Genomic DNA, 22,512 nt, shown 5'->3' on the forward strand with positions numbered 1-22,512 from the left:
CATCATGAAAGCCAAGCGTTTCCCTCATAAAATATCGATTGATTAAACTTTTCACCATTTCTCTAAAAGAGCCATTTCTCTAAGATACGAGTAAATCCATTCCCAGCGAAAAAAAAAGGCATATAAAAAACGAGTTTAATTAAGTACAGTAGAATTATCGGATGCTATCTGAGCAGGGGGTGAAAATGTGTTCTCATCTAATCCTCTCCACGAAAAGTATATTACGCAATTACGAAACAACCGAATTTCTAACCGGATGTAACACGAGTTTTCAACCTGTATCGATAAGCTCGATTCTCTCGTGTGCATCGACGATGCTTGAAACCGCGTCCCTACTAATACTCGGCAACTGTTGTCGAAGGAGATGCGAACAGAGGGGAGGTGAGAAAAGTTTTCAGCCAGGATAAACGGAGGATTTTGCGATAGGAGCATGGTTCTATATCGTAAGGGGGAAACGGGTGTCGAAGAAGTATTCTCGGAGATATAAGGGCATATGTTCTGGCGTTGTTGTCACGATACTCGAAATCGGTTCAAGTTTTATCCAACTGGGCCAAAAGTTGATACGAGAAAAACATTTCCCACCAATTTTTCGATATCTATGTATATCTAGCGTTATATTTATATATTTATCAAGATATTAAACATTCATAATTAACTTTATAATTATAATTGTAATTATAACATAAATATTGTTTCATAATTGTAATTAATTGTAAAATATTTACAATATTACAATTATGAAACTTGCATTTTCTAATTTTGTCTTTACCAGAGAATAAACTTGAAGGATTTCAATTATTTTATAATAGTGAAAACTAAAATTAGATTAGAACTAATCTAAAACAAATTAAAAAAATTAGATTAAAATTAGATATCGAAAAATTAGATTAAAATGTATTTTATGTTATTTAATATATTGTAATCTAAATATATATCTAATGCGATTGAATCATTCATAAAGTACAAAATAAAAAGTGAACCGAAACAAGAATATTATCCATCACCTTAATAAATTTTCTACTTTTCCATGCATACGTAAGAAATTAGCTTATATTATCTTTTTATAAATATAATTATATCTGTGATATTTATTATATAGTGATATAATTATATATTATATATTAAACAATAATCATTTCTTAGATTTTACTGTTTGCTACAAATTGGAAATATATAATAACTACAATGCTACATGCACTCTTCCTTTATGAAAAAATTTATTTCATAAATAAATATTATTAAATAAATTTTTAAAAAAGAAAATTTACTTGAAAATATCTTCAAATCTTTGATTGTTAAACAAATAATAAAAAAAGTTATAAAGAAGCAAAAAGATAAAGCGGATACTAATTCCTATCAACATTTTACATTTTCATCCTCATGAAAATTAAAAGTTATTGAGAAACAGTATAAAATAAATAAAATTAGCAAAATAAATATTTAAATTATTTCAAAGCGTCCCACTACTTTGCCCATTTATTTTCTACTTATTATCTCTATCTATATTATTTTATTTATTTAATTAATATCTAACACACATTAATACGCATGCATGTATTAAATTATAAATATATTTAATTTCATTAATATTAAATATATTTTAATCTTGTATTTCTAATATAGAATATTCTATAACACACAAGCTTTACAAAATTCAATTAAAAAATCTATAATGTAAAAATTTAATAATTTCTTCATAACTACCTCTAAACTAATTCTATCTGTCAGAAAACTCAATGTAATAATAAAAACAAAATAATTAAAATAATTAACTACACAAAAGAATTATTAAAATTCAGAGAACATACGACTTTTTACTATAAGATACTATTCAATTAAATTCATGTCATTATTTATTTAAATATTCATATTGATTGATATTTGTAAATGCATATTCATCTAACTATTTATAAATATTAATATATTGAATATACTTTGATTTTATGGATTATTTATTAAATTATATCATTTAAACTTCTAATATTATATGTATAATATATATAATATAAAAAATTTTATATTATTTATAATATTATATATATAATATTATAAATGATATAAAATTTTTATAATATAAAGTTAACCATCTTTGTTATTTCAAAATATGATGACAAGAAGATCTTATTTTGATTTAATAAATAAAATACAAAAAAATGAATGTTATTACTCATAGATATAATAAATATCCATAATCTCTATATGTAAATTTTATATATATATATACATACACATGCATACATACATACACATACATCATACATACACATATATATATACACATACATACATACATACATACCAATTACCCGTGCTTGATTTAAATCTTTCATTCAAATAATTGAGTGTCCAGAAAAAGAGAAATATATGTGACTCACCATTAGATGTGAAAAATCTGCTAATGATGCTGCTATTAATATCCCATGAAAAGTTATTGCACAACCATTATGAATTAAGAAGCGAGAACTATACCAAAAAAATAGAATATAACAATTTAAAATAAATTATATATACATTGATTACGTGCAAAATAAAAAGAAAAGATGGAATTATAAATTGGTGGAAAATATATAAAAATATTTACCTCTTTATTTGATAGATAATTCCCTTATTCTATTGATAGACTGTCTTTAATACATATTCGAAACGAATGATTAAAAAAAAAAAAAAAAAAATAAAATATTAATAACGCGTTTATTAAATTATAATTAAAACAAACAATGAATCTAAATTCGTGAATAATTATTCTATTTAATTATTATGCTGTAAAAATTATTTAAAGTACTATTACAAAGCAAACTTACTCAATTTACCAATTTAAAAATGTACGCATTGCACGCATAATTTTCTGAAAAAAAAGTTGCATTAGCAAAAAAGGATGGGTTAATAAAAAAGTAAAATATTTTTTTTATTATTTTTTTTCTTCTATCAAACATTTATTAAAATTTCTATTTTTATAGACCTATGAATTAGAATTGCTGTAAAAATAAATTTAATTTATTTAGAATAAAAAATATAACTCAACATCTGAAATAATAATATAATTTATTTTATCTTTTCTAATTATCTAACCTCTTTTTTTACTGTAGTATTTTTAATAATTAATATACTAAATTTACTATTATATATTACATATACTAACTTCTTTTTATTACATACTAATAAGTAATAAAAAGAAAAAAATATTTATTTTTAATATAAAAAATAAAATGTTACTAGTTTTTTAATTACTAAAATGCAAATATCAATGTTAAAATTTCTTTTCTCTACTTTATAGATTGTCTCAGTACTCAAATACTAATTTACATAAAAAAATCAAATTTTTAATATAAATATATAATGTACGAAATTGGAATTCTACTAAAACAATATTAATCTCATTTTAAAAACTGATATCTTTGCCAATAACTAACCAACAGTAAAATAGGTTATAAAGAAAATTCAATAAATTGTTTTGCAAAAATAATATTAGTTATAATAAATTAATAAATAATTCAATAAATGTAATAAATAAATAATAGTAAAGAAAAATAAAAAATAAGAAAACAATAATTACATTATAAATTATATATTATAATAAATTAGTCACATACCTGAAAGCAAAATGAAGCCACCAAACAGCACGACATTCGACAACAAAATGGCAGCTCGTGCTACGATTTCGTTTATCGAATTGGATTAAGGAGACCATATGCTCGAAGTTTGACAACAATTCGGAACATCGAACGTAATACGAAACCACTCATTTCCTGGAAAGGTTATAAATATTTTTCGCTTTGAGCAAAACAAATACAAAAATAATACAGCATCAATTTCTAGGAAAGTACAATTATAAGAAACGTTCCTAGCTCGAGCCGATATGAAAACAAGAACAATATGTATGGATAGAAATATTTAAGAAATATTTGTACGAATAAAATATCTATGAGAATGATTTATTATAATTATTTCTATTTTCATTCGAATATGAAAGAACTTTATAATTATTATATATTTTCTATTAAATCCTTACCATTTATATGAATGCGAAGTATTCATAACCTATTGCACCTTCCAAGCCAGCACCTTCCTATAATCAAGTAATCCGCACAATTAAAAATTGTTTTAGAACAATAAAACACTTATATGAAATTAAAATAATATCAAAATAATATGAAAATAACATTCAAATCCGATTATAAATGTTTATAACATAAATAATTAATTATTGCAATTATTAAATACATGCAATGACCAATTACAAAAAAATACAATTTAATTTTGATATAATATTTCACAAATGCTTAAACACACTAATTAAAAAAAAATATTAATAATATAGAAATTATATTACACTAAATTCACGTAATTAAATATGATAAAATGTCACGCAATGTCTCCTTCGATTCTTGGCAGTATACTGACGCCATGCAACTGATTCCCTAACCACTAGATCTTACAAGCTTCCTGATTGGCTGAAATCATCTATCCTATTCAAATCGACTGTTCAAAAATTATACAATTTAATTTTAAATTTTTATAACTTTCACAATGATCCATCGATTAAAAATGTAATAATAATACGTATATTAATTAAACAAAAATATTAATATTATACAAATTATACTACAATATTAAATTTCACAAAATTATGTATTTATAATGAGACGATACTTGTTTTACGATTCCTGACAGTAGACTCGCGCCATCCAATTAATTTATCTAACCATTAAATATTAGAAGCTTCCTGATTGGCTGAAATTACCTATCCTATTCAAATCGATTGTTCAAAAATTATACAATTTATTTTTAAATTTTTATAATTTTCCCAATGATCCATCGATTAAAAATGTAATAATAACACGCGTATTAATTAAACAAAAATATTAATAATATACAAATTATACTACAATATCAAATTCCATAAATTATATATCTATTTATCTATATGAGATGACAAGTATTTTTCCTACGATTCCTGATAATAAATTGATATTATGTAATTAATTTTTCTTACCGTTAAATATTAGAAGCTTCCTGATTGACAAGAATCATCTATCCTATTCAAATCGACTGCACAAAAATTATATAATTTATTTCTAAATTTTTATAACTCCAACAATGATCCACTGATTAAAAATATAATAACAACACGCGTGTTAATTAAACAAAAATATTAATAATACACAAATTATACTACAATATCAAATTCCACAAAATTATATATCTATAACGAGACGACACGTACTTCCTCTACGATTCCTGACACTAGACTGACGTCACGCAATTAATTTTTCTTACCCTTAAATATTAGAAGCTTCCTGATTGGCTGAAATCATCTATCCTATTCAAATCGACTGTTCGAAAATTATACAATTTATTTTTAAATTTTTATAATTTTCACAATAATCCATCGATTAAAAATGTAATAATAACACGAGTATTAATTAAACAAAAATATTAATAATATACAAATTATACTACAACATTAAATTTCACAAAATTATGTATTTATAATGAGACGATATTTGTCTTACGATTCCTGACAGTAGACTCGCGCTATCCAATTAATTTATCTAACCATTAAATACTAGAAGCTTCCTGATTGGCTGAAATCACCTATCCTATTCAAATCGATTGTGCAAAAATTATACAATTTATTTTTAAATTTTTATAATTTTCACAATGATCCATCGATTAAAAATGTAATAATAACACGCATATTAATTAAACAAAAATATTAATAATACACAACGATACGTATTTTCCCTATGATTTCTGAGAGTAGACTGACGTTATGTAATTGATTTGTCTACCACTATAGTCAAGAACCTTTCTGATTGGCTGAAACGACCTGTCTTATTTATTGCAACTACGTAAAAATACAATTTATTTATAGATTTTTTTTAAATCTTATAATGATACATTGATTAATAATAACTGTATTTATTTTTACGCAATTGAAATAAGTAAATATAAAATTTGTATTATTTTTAAACAGTTGAAATAAATAAGATTAACCATTCCAGCCAATCAGAAAGCTTCTTGACTTTAGTTGTAGGAAATTTAGTTGCATAACGTCAGTCTAGTGTCACGAATCATAGGAAGAGTACGTAGTCTAGTTACACATATTTAATTTTGTGGAATTTGATATTTTAATATAATTTGCGTATTATTAATATTCTTGTTTATTTAACGTGTGTTTGTTTTATATTTTTAATAATTAAGTTATTGTAAGTCTTATAAGAATTAGATATAAAATGTTTAATTTTCAATTGTTTAATCTAATTGAATAAAGATAGGTTATCTAATTGAATAAAGATAGATTCTAATCACTCAGAAATCTTCTAATATTTAACGGTAAGAAAAATTAATTGCATGATATCAGTCAGAAATCGTAGGAAAAATATATCTCATCTCATATAAATATATATCTATATAATTATAGATATAAATCTATATATCTATATATTACATATCTATATAATTTTGTGGAATTTGATATTGTAGTATAATTTGTATATTATTAATATTTTTGTTTAATTAACACCTATGTTATTATTATATTTTTAATCTATGGATATCATTGTGAAAGTTATAAAAATTAAAAAATAAATTGTATTATTTTTGGGCAGGTTTAGAATAGGATAGATGATTTTAATCAATCAGGAAGCTTTTAATATTTAATGATTTGATAAATTAATTGCATAATCTATTGTCAGAAATCTTAGAAAAGGTACGTATTGTCTAATTATAGATATATAATTTTGTAGAATTTGATATTATAGTATACTTTTTGTTTTATTGTAGTATTATTAATTTTCTTGTTCAATTAACATATGTGTTATTATTATATTTTTAATAGGTGGATCATTGTGAGAATTATAAATATTTAGAAATGATCTGTATAATTTTTATGTGATTGAAATAAATAAAATGAGAGATTCTAGCTAATCAGAAAACTTTTAAAATTGAATTGATTAGACAAATCAGTTATTACATCAGTCTGATGTCAAATATCATAAAAAAAGTATGTCTTATAGGATATATCATTATGTGGAATTTGATATTATAGTTTAATTTGTGTACTCTTAGTACTTTTGTTTACTTCATATGTTTTTAATTACTATATTTTTAATAATTCAATAATTTTGATTTTCAGAATACATTCTTTAAGGATTGAATTTAATTATGGTCAAATAATATTATCATAATAATGATCAAAATTTTGATTTCTTCGTAATTAATGCACTTTGCAACTTCACCACAGAAGTATCCCTTACAACGTTAATTCCAAAGAGGTTACCGGAATGAAGAGATCGAGGGGAATGAAGAACCGATAGCACTCGTTCCGTGCAGAAGGCCACAGCCACTCAATTTTTGGGTTAATACCTTTGCTAGCATTTGTATTGCAGCATTTCATCCCTTCTGCACGCCTACGTATTCCCACTCTCATACCACTGATTTACAACCCTGGCGTCGATATATATTCCCCCTCCCTTTGATTTCGCTCGACGTGCACGAACGAGAGCGAATCACGTTTCACAAATACGCGCACCGCGACCCGTTTCGATTTTAGCTTGATGCTCGCGCGCGCGGCGAAAGGGCTCTTAGGGGGTGGATCGGCGTGAGGTAGCAAATTAGAGAGCACACGCGGGACCAGGCCGACTCGAGAAATGTTGTAATGAACGAAACAAGTTTTATTCGGTTTTCCTTGTTCTCCTGTTTACTTTGTTTCACGAGCCGGTGTCATCGACGTGCGCTTCACTGCGAAACGTGTCCCCCGAATCCACGGGTGACACAATTTCGTTGAATTCTTTTGAAAATTGTTTGGATTTTTTTTTTATGGAACTATCGCGTGATGCGTGTGTACGTGCAATGAATTTATATACATCGAATGTGTATAAATTTTAAGAAAAATTCAATAAATTTGTATCTAAAGAACTTACATATTTTTTTTTATTGATTATATATATTATAATCCAAAAAATTTTTATTGAGTCTTAATAATTATCTCAAGTTATTTAAATAGTTAAATTTAAATAGTACGCTTTACAGAAAAATACCTCGTGAAACGTTGTTAAATTTAAAAATTAATGGCAAGTTGTTCGCAAGTTGTTTAGAGATTTCTTTGCATAAGCAACAGGATTACTTCGATGAGAATCTTGAAATATTTATTCGAGTTGTTCGTAATAGAGTTACATATTTCTGGAAGCAAGGTTCTTGTATGATATTATATGTCTCTACATAAAAAGGCGGTATGATTTAATATATTTTTTTCAAATAGTAAACAATCTTCGTATCCATACGTTTCTGCATAAAATCCATATATGCATCTATTAAATATGCCAGTTTACAAGCATTCTAGATCTATACATATGTATTTACAATTTAATATATCAATCATTATATCAATTTCAAAAAATTATATCTATTTTTGAATATTTATGTGTATAAAAAAATTTAAAAGTATAAGAAACTATAGCAAAAATACATAAAATATTTTTAATGAAATATTCATTATAATAATTATTATATGAAATAACAAAACAGTACTTTATTTATTAAATATTTTTTTATTTCTCAAGCTAAAGATTGTAAAATTTCCAAATTCTAAGATTGTTTTCCATTTTGTAACTTCTCTGGTTTTATTAATAATAGATCAAATAGATTAATAATCAAATTCTTTCAATATTAGTATCAATTTTAATCATTGTATTTTTAAAAATAATTTTATTCCTACCAATCTTCATTGGAAAGAATAGATTTCAAGACTGAAAAAATTCATATAAATATGAAAAATCATGTAGATGTTGAATAAATTCGTGAACAGGTGGATTTGACGAACTTAACGGAACACTATGTAGACAAGAATAGGTTGGCAAGCAAGGAGGAAGGATACGTAGCCATCTAAGCGAAAAATTGTGCTTTCAGACAGTCATAAATGTGTCAGTTCGTCTCTCTGTCGGCTATATAATGTCAGATTAATGTGTATCGCGAAAGAAAGGAAGGAAGGCATGCTTTGGTCCCCAGGTGCATTTTCTAGAACGGTACATTTTCGAGCCGATCGTAAGACGGTGATAATAATTCATTGAAAACGATTCCCTTTCGCGCAGATTCTATCGAAAATATATATGCTATTATATTTTTGACCAAAAAAGGTTATTTGTAAAGAATATCGTTGAAAGTTTAAATCAAATCCTGAATGTTTATCCTTCTGTTTCGCGTGAATTTATATGTGATATTATTCCAGAAAATATATAATTATTATTATTTGTAATTTATAATTAAATATAATCAATATTTGTTGAAAGGGGTATGTAATATCATACAAGAACCTTGTTGTTAGCGAATGATAAATGATAAATGATAATGTATATAGCGAAATGGCAAATGAAAATATAGAAAATACTGTGAGAAATAAATACAATTTGATGAAATGTTTGAATGATTGAAAGTAGAAGTTCGCTAACGAAGAATTTATTTAATTTTACAAATGTTGATTCATTTCAAGCGAATATATATTTTATCATAAATATATCCTACAAATGGCTGTATTCTTTATGGAGCTTATTACATATGCATACAATTCAATGACAACGTGAGATATCTTATTTTTTATAGTATAATATGATAACTTTGAATTATAAATCTTACAAACTATTGTATATAAATTTCTAACACTGCAGAAATTTAGCCATGTTTATTTTTAATTTTATGTTAAATATAACATGACAAGATTTTATGTTTAATTTTAATTTCAAGTTATAAATTAGATATTTGGAGAAAAAGTTCAAATATTCAGAAGATTCTTTCTGGAAGAGAGACATGATAAAAGAATAAAAACTAAAAATTCTAAGTAAAATTTATAATTAATAACTTCATGATGTACCTAAATTTTTCTTTCTCAATTTCATACAAGTTTAAACAATAAATAAATCAATAGAAATACAAAATTCTATATATATTTCCCTATTTTCTTCATTTATCTTGTCGAAAATTCTAATTTCAAGAGCTTACTCAACGATACATTATAGAAGAATCTCATTAACTAATAAAATAAACTGAAAAATTCAAAAGCATAGCAAGAAGGATTTATATTCTATACTCAAAATCTGTTCGAACAGTTTTCACAAACCATAAAATGTGTCTAGTAATGGATCATAAAAAGTCTATTATATTTATTTTAAGTATCAACTGGTATCACAATTTCAGCATGTGGCTAAAATCAGAAGACAGAAATTCGTTAGAAAGTTGATAATAAACGTATATTATTCAGATTTGTCGTTATTCTAGGATTTTATGAGATATACTTCATAGACAGTGCAGCTTTGGTCTGATACTAAACGACACTAGTTTAAGATCTAATTCTGAGAGCTAACATTGAAAGTCGTGAAGAGCTAAATCGAATTTTTCGCGATTTCAGGAACAAAATCTCATTAGCGAGAAGAAGAAGATAGACGATTTCTCTTCTATTTCTATGCCATAGAAGGAAGAAGCGCAATTGAATAAAAGCAATTACGATTTTTTTTTCACATTTTTATTCCTCGTCTTTTTCTTTTTGAAATCTCGATTAACTGATCAGATGATCACGAAAACATTACCATATTATCGATATTCTATAAGATTTTATAGAAAATTTTTTTGTATAAAATTCAAATTTTCTTTAATTTGATAAAACTTTTAAAACTTAAAAGAACCTCTATTTCAAAGTTTTAAATTCTTTTTTAATAGAAACTAGAAAAATTAGTATTCCTGTTATATTTATTGATCTTTTTATTTAAAATTGCATAATCTTTGTCGCATAATCATTGCACCATTCGTTTCAACGAGTATCCTTACAAATTTATTCACCCATAATATTCTCAACTAATAAAACGAGATAGAAATAAACAAATTATTCACCGATTCGTAAAAATTCCCGAGGACGTAAAAATGAATTAAACGCGTAATTATATCCCGTTTATATCGTCTTTCTACCAATTACAACACCTTTCATTCCTTTTCACAACATCACCTTTCATTTCTTTTTCCACCTCCATTCAAACTCATTACAATTCCTTCCAATTCAGTGATCATTTCAATTTACAGATCCGCAAGTTTGTTCATTAAAATTTGTACATTCGTAGGGAAGAATTTCTTTTCAGCTCGCTCGACAAACCCAACAACAAAAGGGTGCCGCGTGTATTTCCCTTGCAGACAGTAGTTGCAAAATTTTGTTCATTATTAAATCGCAAAAAGCTTTCTCTCCGCCTGTAATTATAGCAATAGATGGAGTAACAATGCAAAATCAATTAACGGGGATGAATGGTTCGAGCAATGGTCGGAATGGAAGATCTTTCATCATCGGGTTTCGTTTGTTTCTTTTTTTTTTTCTCTTTTTTTCTTTTTTTTTTTCTTTTTTTCGCTACGAAACGCGTTCCACGTCTTCTTTCTTGCTACGCGGACGCGAAACACAAGCGAAATATTATGCAAGCGATATAACTCTAACGAGGCGACTCGTTTGCACGAGTAGTCGCACCTCGAACAATAAACCGAAACATTATTCAATGTAATTACGTCAGTTATGAAAGGTTCGTTATGCAATAACTGCAAATCAACTTGTAAAATCACGTGACACGAAAAGAACGAGCTTCGCGTGAACGAGTTGGAGAGTTCTAACAAATGTGTTTTTTAGTGTTTGAAAAAAATTACGCTACATGAAAAAATACAATGAATTGTTAAGAAATTTTTTAATCGAGGATTTATCAAGGCTCAAATTTTTTGATATCGAGATAAAATGAATAGAATTGATTAAGTGAGAATAGAATTTCGAGCAAAAAACTTAAGATATCATTATTATATCATTACAAATAATATTTTTCCAGAAATAAATTATTTGTTACGCTTGATTTATTTTAAAACTAAATTAGAAAAACTTTGAGTTACGGTCAATGAATTAACGATTGTGCAAAATCTTGTTTTTTAAAAATATCTTTTTCGTTTATCTCGATACGACTTCCAGTTCCCAAGATATTATCATGAAAGAAAAGGATAATTTTTAGCCATTTATTATTTCGATTCTTCGTTTCATCTGATCTATCCTAAATTGTAGACAAGTGACAATTCCTGAAAGAATTTAATAAGCATTTCCAGGAAAAAAATATAAGTTACTAAACTATGAGTTTCATTCATAATTTGCATTAACAATAAGCATTGTAGAAATTCTCTGAATCCTTGTATCTCAACAACCAATTGAGATATTAGAATAAAAAACAATTTCAACAACGGTATGCTTCTCTTTATTTTCTAAACGAGAATATTGATAATAAAAATTTTTATCTCTGGTCACTTTCTTTATACGAAAAGATTTCTTTCTTAATTTTACAATTCGAATGATTGTCACGATTTCATTAGATAAAATTAATTTCTTCAACTTTTTACATTTTTACGTTAGAAGGAATAATAATTATCTTTCGCGCAGAATCGAAGAATCAAAGTCTGATGATCCTGGTTGATCATTAAGCTTGTAGCTTAACCTTGTGGCGAAATTTCACGCACGTCCGATGACCAGCCATTTTCACACGGGCTGAAAAACGCGATCCTCGTAATCTGGCTGTGAAACAAGCGGCTAAGCGCGATAACATTCTCGAGGAACGTTCCTTCTCGTAATCTCTTGCGACTAAGTAATGGATGCCGGCCTGATAAAGTCTCTCACCCGCACCACCTACGACTAACCAGCGACCGCATCACCTCTTCCGCGAGTAGTTCCAACTTCCCCGCAAACCCAAATTATACACAGCTAAATGATGGATGACTTCCCTTCGCATTCCAAACATCCTGAACCTGTTCTGTTGGCCAGCTACCGTTCGTTCGGAACACTGAAACTTCCGTTTTGACAACTATTGTTTCGGCCTCGAACTTACTTACAAAAACATTTTCTTCCCAAGAAGATTCGTCCTTATCACGGTGAGAGCTGTGATCGTTAAGGTAATTACACTTTATGAACAAATGCTCGTTGATCGTTTTATATTAACACGTAAAATAAAGAAAAGAGAATCAAATAAACGGAATGTGTTTGTATAACGTGTCCAGAGAAGTTTAGAAATAGGATAGTTTAGTATCTTGTAATTTTTTGCAGGAATTATGATAACTCTTTACATGTATTGGTTTATATGAGGTTTAAAAAATACAATCATCTTTTTTAAATGATTCTAAATAAATAATCGTTGTACGAATTGTAGAAATTGTGTTAATGTATGAATACGAGTAGATTATGATACAATCGTGTAATACATATATTATAATAAGTATTATCATATTGACTCATAAATACGATAATATTTGTAGGTATAATTATAAATGATTGTTTGTTAAACTTGTCATTCTATGCTCTTTTTAGAAGGCTTTACAATTTATATTTTTCATTGTTAGTGAAACATATTTCATAATTCATATTTTATAAATAAGAAACATAACGTATTATCCTATTACTATAGCAGAGAGGATTTTGTCAAGCGTATTAATCTATTTTTCCTACGTATTTATCACACGTGAATATTCGTGACATGTTTATTATTATTTGACACGATATTATGATCCTATTAAACAAAACCGTTGAAATATATTGCAGTGTCATTTTTGTTATATTTAATGATATATTTTATAACAATACGCGAAAATCTTGTACCACCTTTATGCATCTCAAAAATCGAGTCAAAAATTCGAACAACGTATGACAATGATATACGAATATCGCGTCATTAATACTAATTAAGAGATAAAAATATCACAATTGGATTACAGTTTAAATTGCAAGTAACTTTTTTAAAATGTATGGTACACGTTTATATAAATTCAATGGGAAGTTTAATAATTTAAAGAGAGTTTATAGCACAATTCTTCGCAGACCACTATATTATTTCAAAGTTAACTTTTTGTGTCCTTATACTGAGCCAACCACGACATTACTTTTCACCTTTTTCAGTTTTAGCAACTAAGTCCGGAAAAAGAATGGTTGGACTATAAATGCGAGGAGAAAGCCACATTTATGAGGACGTAATTAAAATCATGTATCTTTCAGCATCGTGAAATAAAAGGTAAAAATTATTAAAATAATTTTTTAATAAGAGAATCGATTTCTTTTGATTGATATATAAAATAATATGTGAATATATAATACTAAATTTATCTCAAAAAACATATTTCACTCTTTCTTGCCATTACACATTATTTAATATCTGGTTAAATCTTGTTAATCGATTAATTCATTCACCGTATATATTGAAAAAGAAAATAAACGATAATTAAAAATATGTATTTAATAAAATTATCGTTCTAATTTTATTGATCTAAGCACAATTGATCTAAAAAATCTATTATCGTGATGTCACGTATCCATGCACGAATAATTGGTAAAAATAATTTGATGATGGCGAAAAAATTTTCGTCAAATTTAATTGATGATGATCTTCTCGACACATTGCACTTGATCGGTGCTGAAAAAAATCGAATGGATTGGAAAGGACATAGCTGTCAAGCTGCAGAACAATTATTGGATGTGAATTGAAGCGTACTGAATGAATGTGTATGTGCGTGAAGTTCCCTACGAGGGAATCCGGAAGAACGAGCATGAAAATCGGTTAACGATGACAACTACGAAACTGGAAAAGACACTTCACTATTCTAACTCGACAAACAGCGAGGATTGGACGTTGAGGATTCTTGAGTGCATAGATGAGTCAATTGCAGGAATATTTCTAAAGCATCGTTAATAAATTAAATAGTATTTACAAGTTCGTATTAAATAATCCTTGTGAGAAAAAAATTCTTATTTTTATTGCAGAAATCGATTTCAAATAAAATGAAATACGAAAGATGTGCATCTGGAAAAAACTTAAAAGAGTCAGACAAAGATAATATTTTTTCAAATAGTATTTTCTTAACTTACAAATGATTAAACTTGTTAGTAATGTCACTCAGAATTACTAACTTTCTAAAATTATTTAAATTATAAATAAACGATCATATTGATGAAATTTTTATCACTCCTAGGATAAAAAGATGCAAAATAATGGAAATGCTCCATAAAACATTCTGACAATTTTATTTTTCAATAATGCATACGTTATACATATATGTTATATTAAAATTTATCGTGCAACGAACAAACGAAAGCCCGTTTCTATGTGTGACACATATATAAAATCCATCTGATAGTGAACGTGTTAAAAATAATTTATTTACAGTACGATCGCATCGGGAATATCATGCGAAAAAAAATCAAATATTAAAGGAATATATTTTTTTGTTTGAGAAACGTTTTTAAATGTATCACGTGTAATATTATAAATATCAGATTCGTTCTAACTCCTATTTGTCCAAAATTTCTATAACTCACGATTCCATATCCTCCGAACGTAATTTTCAAAATAAAAAAAAAAAAAAAAAAAAGAATCTTGGAAAATTCACGTGATTAAATTGACTGCTCATCGATGAAGAGCAACCACGCGTGCAATCTACTTTCCACGCAATTACCATTGACGACGCTCGGTTTCGTACAATATTAATAGATCATCACTGTTATCGCGCTATTTCCATTGAACGGGATCCAATCATCGAAAATTATTCGACCGTCCACCGCGGCACGCGATAATCATTAATCTTCCACCGCGGCCACCCCGATCAACTTCAACAGCGATTTACAATCACCCTTTCAACCCTCCTCCCCCCTTGGATCCAAGTTTCCAAAGCGTTATTCCTTGGGCGACGATACGAAACTGAATTAAGTCCCGGAGAAACGAATTAACGGAGCATAGAAAACGTGCACGCGCGCAAAATCGGCTACGCACGTCACCGTTGTTAAAACGTTGAAATTAACATAGCTCTCCCGTTTGCAGTTACAATGGAATTAATTCTCCAGAGTTTCGACTAACGAGTTTGTACCAAGATCGCGGGGCGAGGAAGAAGAGAAATCCTTTCTCGTTCGAGGCGAGATACGCGACAACCAGCTGTTGACGATGATTATATTTGTTCGCGGAATTATTTTGTTTATTGATAAATATTCTCATCGTTTCTTTATTTTTATAACACATATTTAAAGTAGAGCTATAACAAGTGAAATAAAAAATGTGTATTGTATGAAGAATATTTAGATTAAATCTGGATTTTAAGTTTTTTAATAATTCATTAATTAAAATCATTTCTCGTTTTCGAATATTATCGACGTTATATTATTATTGTTATATATTGAACTAAGTCGTAGCTGTATAATTTTTTTTTACACCAACGATGGAAAACCTTCGCTTAATAATGGAAAATATCGGGCGAAAAGCATCGAGTTCCGAGGACTCAATCGCGAGTTCCGGCGTTTCCAATTCAGAAATATGACAACAACGACGCTTGCCACGATTACCCGTGTCGTCCGCCGTTTTTCCCTATTGAATAAAACTCTCGTCGAATTCGATCAGATCGCACGGCGCCGCCACGTTGGGATCATATTTACAGATCGCACACGTTTACGTCGAGAACCGAACGATTTATTGGAAATATACCGCGTGCCAATAAATCTGGTATCGTCACGCGTGAAACCATGGCTTTTTCTCGCGTAGCGAGGCAGAGATTTTTTTTTTTTTTTTTACTCGAGTGATATTCTTCGCATCTTCTTTTATGTTTGCCTAAATGATTCAAGGATCGGGAGATAAAAATGCCATAAGAGGATCGAAATCGAGATGTAGATGCGTATGAGACGAGGGATATGGATATTTGTCTATAATTTTTTATTAATATTTCCAAAAAGTTTTTTATGGATAAGAAAAAAATTCTTTTCTATCAGTTACTATGAGAGAAATATTTAATTATATTATTCTTTTTTTTTTATTAAAATTTGAGAAAAGAAAATATATTTTATAATTGAATAATTAGTTAATTGTTACACAACATTGTTTTATTATTGATTTTCAAGGAAATAGTTATATAAAGATTATAATTCTTTAGAATCATTGTGCATTTATATAAATTTAACTACGGTGCACTTTCTTTGATAGCTTTTTACAATTTATTAGACAGTTTCAGTGATCGCCTTTTTGAAAAATGTTTCGTCTTTGAACCAGCTTCTACAAGCTTATAGCATGTTCAATTTCTTGCAGGTATAGAAAGTCTTGTAAAGATCAGAATTGATGATAGTCGAGCTATGATATACGCGTATCTTGTAAATGCAGCAGATGGGGTTCAACATTCCAAACTAATGTTCAAGATTTTTTGCCGAGTTTTCATCATTCATGCGCACGACATACCAAGTTTTCATCGTCATATATCGTTGAGAAACGACACTTCCACCGACTAATACCGAAAATTTCCTTCTTCTTCCATTTAACGTCTATTTAATCGTATTAACAATATTTCATAACAAAATTCGCAATAGAAATAATTCTTCGTTCAAGCAAAATATCAAACAGAAATATTTTTGCACATTAACGAAATTAACATATCTTGCCATTAAATTGATATGAGAAACTAGTTCTTCGAATTAAAGACTTAGTAGTAAAGTCAGTAAACAATTTTATTCGCGTGAAAAAAAGTTTTATCACAAAACATTTTTTCCCCCATCATATTACAAAGAGGACAAGTAATACATAGCCTCTTCTATAAATTTAACCCGCAATAAGGTAAAGTTCGAATATCGACACCTGCATCCATCCCCCGTTCACGAAATTAAAATTCATCATATTCCAGGTGAAATCACGGGAAGAAAATTTCAAGATGTAAAGGCCACGTTCGATACCAAATAAATTAAAACCTCCCCCATTTACCTATGATCGCATCTCCTCCCTTTCCCCATTCTATCCATTCTATCCGCGTAATCGGTACGCCGATCACCGGCTTAAACGAAGTTCCCTTCGAGAGCCGTGGAAACGATGAAGCGTCGAAAAATTGGATAAGGAAACTAGTCGGAAACGAAGTCAAGGGTATGTGCCAATAAGCGCATTCCGGAACAGCGGGGATTCATCCGTTCACGGATTACGCCGGAACAGATTCTCCATTTCCAAGGCGGCGTTGCTCGATGATACGTCGAATGGCTTTGCCACCCCTCGCCGGGCTAAATTGCGTCTGTCAAATCCGCTCTGGTAGTCAAGTCTTTCCTCAATATTACGGATTCCGTAACCGACATCAACGATGCCGAGGCTTCGTTTGCTCTCTTTTTCTTACACTCAACATTCTTTTTTTTCCTTTCTTTCTTTTTTTTCTTTTTGGATCGATGTCGTATCGCCACCGATCTGGCTTGATCGTCGAGCGGGTTAACCTCGGCGTACACGTGCCCTTACCTTGGAACGAGGTTCTCCTCTGGGCAATCGCGTGGAAAAACTTTCAATGAGGCCATCGTTGTACCGGATTCCTTTGCAGAAGTTTGGGACATGTTATTATCTGCGGAGGGTAGTCGCAATCCCGATCGTTGCACCGCTTGTTTTGACGTTAATGGACCGCGTGGGATGAAAAATGGAATCGGTAGAAATGGCGATTGCGAGAGCCTCCGGAGAGAAAGGAAAGGAGTCTCTTCCTTTCTTCGTGATCGATCGGATCGTTCGAGCGCGAACATTTTTAGCATTGTACGAGCGTGGATTAATGGGTCTGTTGGAATCGGATGTTCGAGTTTACGGATTGAATGTGGAGAGGATTGTTCTAATTTAAAAGTTTGTGTAATTGTATTGGGTTGTCTCAAATGTTCCTTTCCTTTTTTACAATATGATGATCAAGGATTCAATCAATAATATAAGTTGTTTGTACAATTTTGAATATATTCGATACTTTTAAAATAAGTTTCGCTTATTAATAGCAAAACAGATGATTTTATTTAGAAAGAATAATTTAGTTGATTCTGATAACTTGATTGATATTCTAACATTATTTTGGAAATAATTTTTAATTGAATTAATATTTAGAATTAGATAATCTCACAAATAGATATACTATTACACACGTCTCATATTTTCTTTGATTCAATTCCAAACATTGTTACTTCAATCTTACGAAAAACATTTTTTTCCACAATATCTCTTCACGCCCAACTATACGAACGCAGAGATTCCTGTCTCATCAATCACGCGTCAAGCACTAGCATTCAACGTGAGTCCAGTGGAACAATAAAAAATCATTTCGTTGTAAAAGGATCGTGGTTGATTGAAAGCTAAAATCGTCATAAAAGTCACGTACTCCATACATAAAAAAAAAAAAGAAAAAAGAAAAAAGATACACGTGTATATCTTGCGTATATATTAATTGTTTTCAATTACAATGAACATCCTCATACACCGTTTATTCCGAACGAGGATCTTAAAATGTTTTTCATCCGCGTTTTAAAAGATCGTGCCTTTTTTTTTTTCTTCCTTCTTTTTCAGGAGGAGAAAATGTCGAAACGATCCCCCAATGGTATTTTTCTTCAGAGGGGAGAGCGAAATAAAGTTTCTTAATCTCTTTTTATTGCCTGTAACCAGATGTGACTTTGGGCCGTGCCTCGTAACCCAAAGCTTCTTCCTTGTCTTCGATCTTCACGCGCTCGTTCTCCACCCTCACCCTTTTTCATTTGTTACTCTCACCCTATCAGCTTTTGTTCCACATTCACGCCTTCGATAAGAATGATAGAACGAGATACGTACGTCTTCCGTGTGTTGGTGTGACGTTTCGCGCTTTTGCACACTTCAAACTTCATTTAAACTTCTCCGTTTAATTTGGATAATCGAAATCTGGATAATCTGATATATGCGAACGAGATGTTAAATTGAGATCAATGTTTGGTCATAATAAATAAGTACAGTTACTTGGATAATTTATAAAATATAATGTTATTTAAAACCAAACGTATACAAAGATTTATGATTACGAATAACTCTAAAAATTTTTAATTATTTAATTAGTACAATATAGCCAATATATTTACAAGCATGTAAATCATGCTCCGTATCTTTCATTTTTCATTTAACATCCCGTTTATCCAAAAGATAACAAAATAAAGGAATCAAATCATTTTCATTCTCACTCTTCCCTCCAATCATCCCTTTATACGCATAACCAAGTCATAATCGAATAACCAACCAAAACCAATTGAATTCTAATACATTTCATAACACTTGTCGTAACACTTCGAAGTATAACGAAAGCAAAAACAATTGTATCGAATTCCAAAAAAAGAAAAAAAAGAAACATCGATTGATTGAATCTCCTATCAACTATTTCCACTCGCAACAAAATCGAACGAACGTGAAAAGAACTGCTCCCCCTCCTCCCTTCGAAAAAAAAAGAAGAGAAGAGAGAAAGAGAGAGAGGGAAAGAAGAACACGATCAATAACACGATCTTTAATCCGGAACCACTCGCGGGCAGAAAATCATCGTGCAGTTTCACGTGTGTCGATCCTCCTGCGTACGAGATGGAAAGCAGTGAAACGCGTCGTCCGGCTAACTAACCGATTATCCGTCGCTATCAAATATCGGGGGCTAATTGGTTTTGGGAGCGACCACCGCGGCCACGGTATCGGCGCTCGTTAAGTTTATTCGGTTACGATGGATCCGCCGATTGCTCGGCCGTCGTTCGGGGACAAAATGGCCTCCGTCTACGTAACTATTTTTTCCCATCCCTTCTTCCCCCCTCCGCTCTGTTGGCTCTGTTCCTTTTTTTGCGCCCCCGTCGATTAACCCCCGGCTCGATCGTCCGTCGAGCAGTCTGAATTCAATCCCGATCTAATTACGAGGAAAACTGATCTCCCAGGCGTCCGGGATACCTTCCCTGTTTCCTCGCATAGAAAACTTCCATCTCGAAACGCATAATGATCGCGCGAGAGATTACTTTCGCGCGAGGGGATCTGTGGGATTAAATGGGAACGGATGCATTATTGATCGAAGATTTGTTTCGAAAAAACAGTATTAATTTCTTTGGGGAAGAAATGTTTGTTTAATTTTCCTCCATGGAATATGTCATTTGTTTATATTATTGGAATATTCATTAGCAGTTACATGAATGCTAATGTTGTTTCTAATAATTATGCACGTATATTGTAACCAATCAAATCAGGAAATTATGGTTTCGTCTTGTGATTGAAATTGGGCAAGGATTGTTTTCGTAAATTAATATGAAATATGAAATATATTTGAAAACTAGAAATCGAAATAATTTTGAAATTTTTGTTATTGATATTGAGAAAAATAATTGATTCGAGAAGAATGTAATTTGATTCGTTTTTTTTTTAATGAAATCACGGAAATATTAATGGATCAATAAATTCAGCTTGGTCAATTTTTATAAAGGAATGTTAAATTATTTATCCAGAGAAATAGGATAAACAATTTTATTTTTTTTTTGGAGAAAATAACAAGTTGTTATTTATATAATTAAAATATGCAACAGTATCGAGAAATTAATAAAACAAAGTTTAAGTTCCTTGATATTTTTAAAATAATAATAAATCTATCACGTCAAGATATAAACAAGTTGCGCCACCGTAATATAATATATTAAAATCATTTGAGTAACAAAATGAATAAATAAAGATTTACAAAATGGACTTTAAAAATATATATAAATTTTTGATTAAAAATTTTAATTAATACACCGTCCTTTCCATTACACAAATAAAATATTGACATCTCGATTATAAAAAAAGCTATTATTAAAATAATGGTGTACATTTTAATATTTCTCCAAGAGTATAAATTTTTAATTTTTTCACGTCATATCCAATATCTTGACGCTTCTTTTCTATACAAAATTTTTCCCAATTTCTAGTTTTTTCTTACCTTCGATGCTTGATATATTGTTCTCGTTATGATAATGATATCAATTTTCTTCTCTAGCAAGCAAGCAACTATTCTCATATAATATTTTACCGAGACTGTAATATCATATGTCAACAATATTCTATTACACAAATAAATTCAAAATTTTTATAAATCGATAATTACTCGAAAACTTTCGAGAATATTTTTGAACGAAAAATAATTTCGAAGATGTTTAAATATAATCGATCTATTTCTTTGAGTTGTCGTTTTATCATACACCCATCGTTATTTTTCACCTTCTCTATATCTCCAGCACTATTGGATTCTACGATTTTTCTGATTTAATTGGAATCGGTAATTTCCATACGAACCAATTAATTAAAATTTCAAAGCCCAAAGGGATCGCGATCCTTAACAAATAAAAACAATCGTTTACCTTTAACAAGTGAACCGCAATTGCAACGTTGAACTCGCCGAACCACAATCGATTATCGGGCGAACTCGAGGGAATTGTAACGAGCAAACAAATTACAAATATAGTTTGCACCCGAACGGTCAATCAATCAACGTTATCAACCGCTAGAACAACAATGCGCCACATGATTACGCGCGCTGCATTCGTGGTTGCATTCTGTCTTGCGATTTTTAAGTACAAATATGCATGCAAATATCCCGTGTAAAAACAGATTCAACGGCGTGAGTATCTATGACATTATTATTCCGTTCGACATTGATTTTAATCTAAATACGTTTAGAATAAAATTCTAGCTAATGAAATATGTATGACTTTCA

At 29.4% G+C, this 22,512-nt stretch overlaps 2 long non-coding RNA genes across 2 annotated transcripts; one reads left to right on the forward strand and one right to left on the reverse strand.

The window, feature by feature from the left end:
• Window positions 1-2,365: 2,365 nt before the first annotated feature.
• LOC113218804 lies at window positions 2,366-5,088 on the reverse strand. The gene is made up of 4 exons (XR_003304746.1): window positions 4,994-5,088; window positions 4,010-4,066; window positions 3,591-3,746; window positions 2,366-2,463 (listed from the first exon to the last, which is right to left on the reverse strand). It is a non-coding gene; the product is annotated as an uncharacterized LOC113218804 (long non-coding RNA).
• A 970-nt stretch (window positions 5,089-6,058) lies between these two features.
• Window positions 6,059-7,920, forward strand: LOC102655943. The gene is made up of 4 exons (XR_408820.2): window positions 6,059-6,336; window positions 6,612-6,712; window positions 6,842-7,006; window positions 7,139-7,920. It is a non-coding gene; the product is annotated as an uncharacterized LOC102655943 (long non-coding RNA).
• The last annotated feature ends 14,592 nt before the right edge of the window (window positions 7,921-22,512 follow it).

This window comes from Apis mellifera, linkage group LG5 (genome assembly GCF_003254395.2).
Source record: "Apis mellifera strain DH4 linkage group LG5, Amel_HAv3.1, whole genome shotgun sequence".
NCBI lineage: Eukaryota > Metazoa > Arthropoda > Insecta > Hymenoptera > Apidae > Apis > Apis mellifera.